The sequence below is a fragment of the Plecotus auritus genome (assembly GCF_963455305.1).
Source record: "Plecotus auritus genome assembly, chromosome: 1".
NCBI classification, from domain to species: Eukaryota; Metazoa; Chordata; class Mammalia; order Chiroptera; family Vespertilionidae; genus Plecotus; species Plecotus auritus.
Window position 1 is genome coordinate 118,288,734 of NC_137770.1, and position 6,373 is coordinate 118,295,106.

A 6,373-nucleotide genomic window follows, 5' to 3' on the forward strand; every position below is an offset into this window, starting at 1 on the left:
AACAGCAATCAACGCTCAACTACTGTGTACATAGCCCACACTAAGACACAACTAGAGTGCCTAGCTCAGGCGACTGGGGAGGCTGAGCCACTGGGTCCTACAGAATACCTACTACATAGGGCACTCTACCAATTTCAGGAGACATAGCAGCTCTATCTAATACATAGAAACAAACACAGGGAGACAGTCAAAATGGGGAGACAAAGAACCATGTCACAAATGAAAGAAATGGAAACAAGCAAACTTTTGGATACAGAGTTCAAAACCATGGTTATAAATTTACTCAAGCCCTACCTGGTTTGGCTCAGTAGTTGGAGTGTCAGCCTGCAGACTGAAGGGTCCCAGGTTCAATTCCGGCCAAGGGCACATGCCTGGGCTGCGGGCTCGATCCCCAGTAGGGGGCGTGCAAGAGGCAGCCAATCAATGATTCTCTCTCATTGATGTTTCTATCTCTCCCTCTCCCTTCCTCTCTAAAATCAATAAAATATATATTTTTAAAAAGATTACTCAAGGATCTTCACGAGTCTTTCAAGGATCTTAGTGAGAAAGTCAAAGACATGAAAAAGGGCCAGTCAGAAATTAAGCATACACTAACTCAAATAGAGAATAATTTACAGGGAAACTACAGTAGAGGATTCTAAGAATCAAACCAGCTATTTGGAATATGAGGAAGCAAAAAGCACCCAATATGAAGAGTAAAAAGATAAAAGAATCGAAAAATATGAAGATAGTGTAAAGAGCCTCTGGGACATCTCCAAGTGAACCAACATTTGCATTTTGGGGATGACAGAATGAGATGAGAGAGAGCAAGATATTGAAAATCTATTTGAATAAATAATGACAGAAAACTTCCCCTACCTGGTGAAAGAAGTAGACTTATATGTCCAGGAAGCGCAGAGAGTCCCAAACAAGAGGAACCCAAAGAGGCCCACATAAAGACAGATCATAATTAAAATGCCAAGGGCCACAGACAAAGAGAGAATCTTAAAAGCATAAAGAGAAAAGCAGTTAGTTACCTACAAGGGAGTGCCCATATGACTGTCAGCTGATTTCTCAACAGAAACTTTGCAGACCATGGCAAGAAATATTCAAAGTGATGAATGGCAAGGTCTTACAACTAAGATTACTCTACCCAGCAAAGCTCTCATTTAGAATTAAAGGTCAGATAAAGAGCTTCACAAACAAGGAAAAGCTAAAGGAATTAATCATTACCAAACCAGTATTACATGAAATGTTGAAGGGTATTCTTTAAGAAGAGGAAGAGGAAGAAGAAGAATTTAGCAGTGCACCTTGCCTAGTGCTACTCTGAGATTGCCCATGGGACACATCCAGGCAGAGCTTACATTCCCTATCTGGGGCTCCATAGACAGCCCACCCACCATCCTTGAGCTGGAACCTTCAATCCAGGTGACATTAATGGAACTTCCCCTTCTCTTGTCCCTGCAGACAACTATCTGGAGCCCATATGGATCCAAGACCAAAGGGAGAGGCAAGGCTTTAGTAAGACTAAAATATTCAAGGGATTCTTGGAAGGAATGGACTGCTGTTTACTGTGGCTGTGATTCTGGTTATATGAATGCCATGCTTACCAAGCACTTCCAGCATTGTCCAGGGTTCAATTTCTGGTCAAGGGCATGAACCTGGGTTGCAGGTTTGATCCCCAGCCCTGATCAGGGCATGTGTGGTAGGCAACCAATTGATGTATCATCTCTGTCATATCTCTCTCTCTCTCTCTCTCTCTCTCTCTCTCTCTCTCTCTCTCCCCCTTTCTCCCTCCCTCCCTTCTACTCTGTCGAAAAATCAATGGAAAAAAATATCCTTGGGTGAAGATTTACAACAAAAATAGCTCAGGGTCTGGAAAGAGCAGAGGGCCAGGTAGCCCTCAGACCTATCCTCATGAGCCACTGGAGACCCACTCATGTCCACCAACTACAGCTTGACACACACTGGTCCAATGTAGGTAGAAAGTGTCAATGGGCTCCTCTCCAATAGGGCTGACCTGGAGCAAGGTCTTTAAGCTCAGCAATTGCCTCAAGGGATTTTCTTGAGTTAGACTAACTGATAAATGGAGGAAGGACCAACAACCCAGGCCAGGATGTATGTGCTCACCATCCAACTTAAGATTGGATGTTGTAGAGAACTCATCAAGGACTCTGACTAGAATTGAAAAGGCCTTCCCTCTGAGTTCTGGTCTGGCAATGTGCCTTTCCCCACATAGCTGAGGAAACCATCTGATTATCAGTGTCCTCACTCCTCTGCCCACAGTCTGTTGGTTCAACCACAGCTTTGTGTAGTGCTTGGTGAGCATGGCATTCATATAACCAGAATCACAGCCACAGTAAACAGCAGTCCATTCCTTCCAAGAATCCCTTGAATATTTTAGTCTTACTAAAGCCTTGCCTCTTCCTTTGGTCTTGGATCCATATGGGCTCCAGATAGTTGTCTGCAGGGACAAGAGAAGGGGAAGTTCCATTAATGTCACCTGGATTGAAGGTTCCAGCTCAAGGATGGTGGGTGGGCTGTCTATGGAGCCCCAGATAGGGAATGTAAGCTCTGCCTGGGTGTGTCCCATGGGCAACCTCAGAGCAGCACTAGGCGAGGTGCACTGCTAAATTTGGTCAGGTTGTTTTCCCTTTGGAATGAGAAACTATTGTGTGCAGCTGGAGAGAACATATCCAGTCTCATGCAGTGGCCCCAGCTGGGGTTCCATGGTTACTTGGCAAGCCTTTAAAAAATAACTTACTAAAAATGCAATAAAGCACCTCATAGAAAATTTAGAAAATAAAGGTAAGTAAAAAGAAAAATCACCTTTATTTCCACATTCCACCACCCAGAAATAGTCACTGTTAGCTGATATATATTCTTATATCTGGCTATCCAGAGACATCTATAATAATAAAAGTGTAATATGCTAATTAGATTGGACAGCTGAACGACCTTCCAGACGTCCTTCTGGATGAAGCCGTGGTGGCAGGGGCCGAGGCAGAGGCAGTTAGGGGTGATCAGGCAGGCAGGCGAGTGGTTAGGGGTGATCAGGCAGGCAGGCAGGCCAGCAGTTAGGAGCCAGCAGTCCCGAATTGCGAAAGGGATGTCCGACTGCCGGTTTAGGCCTGATCCCACAGTGGGATTGCGAAAAGGTGCAGGCTGGGCTGAAGTACACCTCCCTCCTGTGCACAAATTTCATACACCTGGCCTCTAGTATTGCATATCATATTCTTTTAAAAATCAGATTGTCATGTTTATACTAGTTTTTAATTAATATGTCCTGGATATTTTTTCATGTAATCAAATTTATTTATTCTGTTTTCCAATATTATTTTGAATGGTAACATACTATTTTATGAAATAAACTTGCTTTATTAAGTTGGGGTATAAATAAGTTAAATTCCATATTAACCACTCAAGCCAATCCAAATGAACAAAAAATATAGTATTTCTGTCTTGGGTTCTTCTTCCACCCTGAATTGTCCAAGAACATCAAGGAGTTCCTCAAAAGGGCTGGTTCATCCAAAGCCAGGAGACAAGAGCACTGGAACTTCTGATTAGCTGTGGCTTCTGTAGCCACCCAAGGTGTCCCTGTAGATAGAACCTGTTTCTACACAGTCTTAGCATCTTTGTTCATCAACACAGTTATGTCTTCACTGGTCCAGATGTCTAAGCAATTTCTACGGTAGTTCTCCAGTGGAAGAAGACCCCAACATGCCAAAGTGCCTAGGATGGGGGAGGCTTCCAGCCCCAGACACACACCAACCAGAACCCTGCCAGCTTAGGGCTTGGCACTGAGTTTGGACAATCTGTCTAGGCACCCCCCACCACTGGACCTCATTCAGAACCAACTTAATTCATCAGAGAGGATGTAACCATGACTCCCCCCACCCCAAAAAAAGAGAGGGGTAAAGTGTTTCCAACTTTTTCCTTTTGGAGCCTTTGTCCCATACAGATTTGCCCACCTCCTTCTCAGCCACCATTCTTGAGAAGTTAAATTAGTTCCCTCAGACTCCTTCCCTGTAACTCAGCTTTTTGCGAGTTTGTCATGTGTTCTTTTATTTGTCTTTCATATCAAGAACTGTCTTTCCTTCTCTTCCAGACTAATACTGTGTCTTCCATGAGTTGTTGATATTTCTTCCTTCCCCTCTTATATCTCCTCTCTTTAGTAATAATCCCCTCTATATCTTGTATCTTCAATCCCTCTATTTTTGGTAAGTGCTTTTCCTCCCCAAAAGACAAATCTCTCAAGCCTAGAAAACAAACATGCAAATAAACCTCCTTTAATCTTAATTTCCTTCCAGCTATGATCCAACTCTTTTCTTACCTTATGGCTAAACTAAAAAGAACATTCTATTCTCACTGTCTTAACTCTCCATTCCACACAACATGGACACCTTTGCCATTACCCACTGAGACCACTTTCTCATAGATCACCAATTAGGGTCACCATGTGTCCCAGTTTGCCAAGAATAATTATAGTTTATCCCTCTTGTCCCAGAGTCTTCTTCAAGTGTCCCAGTTTAAACATTACTACTAACCTGTCACAACCAACACAGTCCATAGCTCTATCACAGTCATCCTCCACAAACCTCCAGCAACTCTGGTCTCCCTGGATGGCCATTGCTGAGCTTTCTTCCTCTGACTTACTTGACACCTCTCTGCTGGTTTTACCTATCTCTTCTGTGTACTCTCTCATCCACATCCACCACATACACTTTCTCATTAATGTTGGACTTTGCAAGGTTCTGTTCCTCTCATTTAGCATTTACTTTCCTTCAGAATTTCACCCACACCCCTGGCTTTAGCTCACCACCCCGTCTTCACCCTCAATTCAGTGCAAATCTGAAGACTTTTGGAAATCATGGTGCCTTAAATGTACGTTTACAAAATACCCTTCCAAAACTTGACAGAAATGAAAAAAAGAAAGAAAGAAAGAAAGAAAGGAAGGAAGGAAGGAAGGAAGGAAGGAAGGAAGGAAGGAAGGAAGGAAGGAAGGGAGAAAGAAAGAGAGAAAGAGAAAAAAAAGAAAAGAAACAAATAAACAAAAATGAGAGAAAAGGCTGCACCAGGGCTGAAACCATGGCAGGATTCTCCTCAGATGCAAAAGATTTAAATATAGGCAGACCATCCTCTTGGAGGGGAAGGCACCATGATGTAAAAGTATCTATCTCTCCTAAATGAATTTATAAATTCAACATGGTCCTAATCAAAACACCAACATGATTTTTAAAACAATAAAATGATTTGTAGTTAATCTGGAGAGAAATAACTAGGATAAATCTGAAAGAGATGAGCAGTAGAAAAGAGAGTTTCTTTTTTTTTTTTAAACAGTTAATAGTACATTTGCAGTAATTTGGGGGAGAGAAGTAGATTATGAACAGGAAAAGGGAAGCAAATCAGATATAGAATGCAGATATATTTGCATATATCATGTAAGGAAAAATATCCTATAAGCAAATTACATCTAGAAAATTTTTACTTTACAAAGTTAATTTTCATTTGTAATGCTAACAGCAAGACACCCATGAAAAACACACATGGTGTCTATATAAGACAAAGGAAAATTGTTTGGACAAAAATAAAAAGGATCCCAAGTCAATTATATAGAAAAGATTCCTTTATTAACTTTTGGTCAAGAATATGTTTGTATATTTTCAGAAAACAACTCCAAAACCATGTGGATTCTTGCAACAGAGAGGAATTGACAGGTCTGCTCCAACCATGAAGACAAGAGGAGAAACAGTCCAGAGATGGAAGACGCTGACAATGCCTTGCCACGCTAGCAGTCAGCAGCTGTGCGTCGCAGCAGGTTGCCTAGGACCAAACCAGAGAGGGTCGGACCTGCATTGCCACCATGTGCCCACCATCCAGATATCATTGCTGACATGTACACATAAGGAAATGTTTCGCATTGAAACGGGGACTCAGAACTGTTGGACATTGAAATTGGGACTCCAACATTTTTTGTTATTATATGTTTATTTCTAGTCTGCAGAGGCAAGATTTTTTAAAGGAAAGAAATGGGGAAAAAATAGATACAGAGGCAAAGAAGCATTGAACAGACTGTCAAACTACAGCGGGAAGGCAGGGGAGGTTGCAGGGGGCGGGCTGTAAGAGATCAACCTAAGGACTTGTACGCATGCATATAAGCATAACCAATGGATACAAGACACTGGGGGGAGGGGGCAGGTAAAGGCATGTACTGGGGGGTAGGGGAGGCCGGGGGGAGGTCAATGGGGAAAAAAAAGGAGACATATGTACTACTATTTGTAATACTTCAAACAATAAAAAATAAAAATAAAAAAAATAAAACAATTAAAAAAAAAGAAACATAAAAAATAAATAAATAAATAAATAAATAAATAAATAAATAAATAAAATGTGG

At 41.7% G+C, this 6,373-nt stretch overlaps 1 long non-coding RNA gene across 1 annotated transcript in view; it reads left to right on the top strand.

Moving 5' to 3' along the window:
* Nucleotides 1–6,065, top strand: part of LOC308242891 — a 36,980-nt gene extending 30,915 nt beyond the window's left edge. The window contains exon 5 of the long non-coding RNA XR_013960019.1: nucleotides 5,647–6,065. This is a non-coding gene — a long non-coding RNA (uncharacterized lncRNA). The remainder of the gene's footprint in view (nucleotides 1–5,646) is intronic.
* The last annotated feature ends 308 nt before the right edge of the window (nucleotides 6,066–6,373 follow it).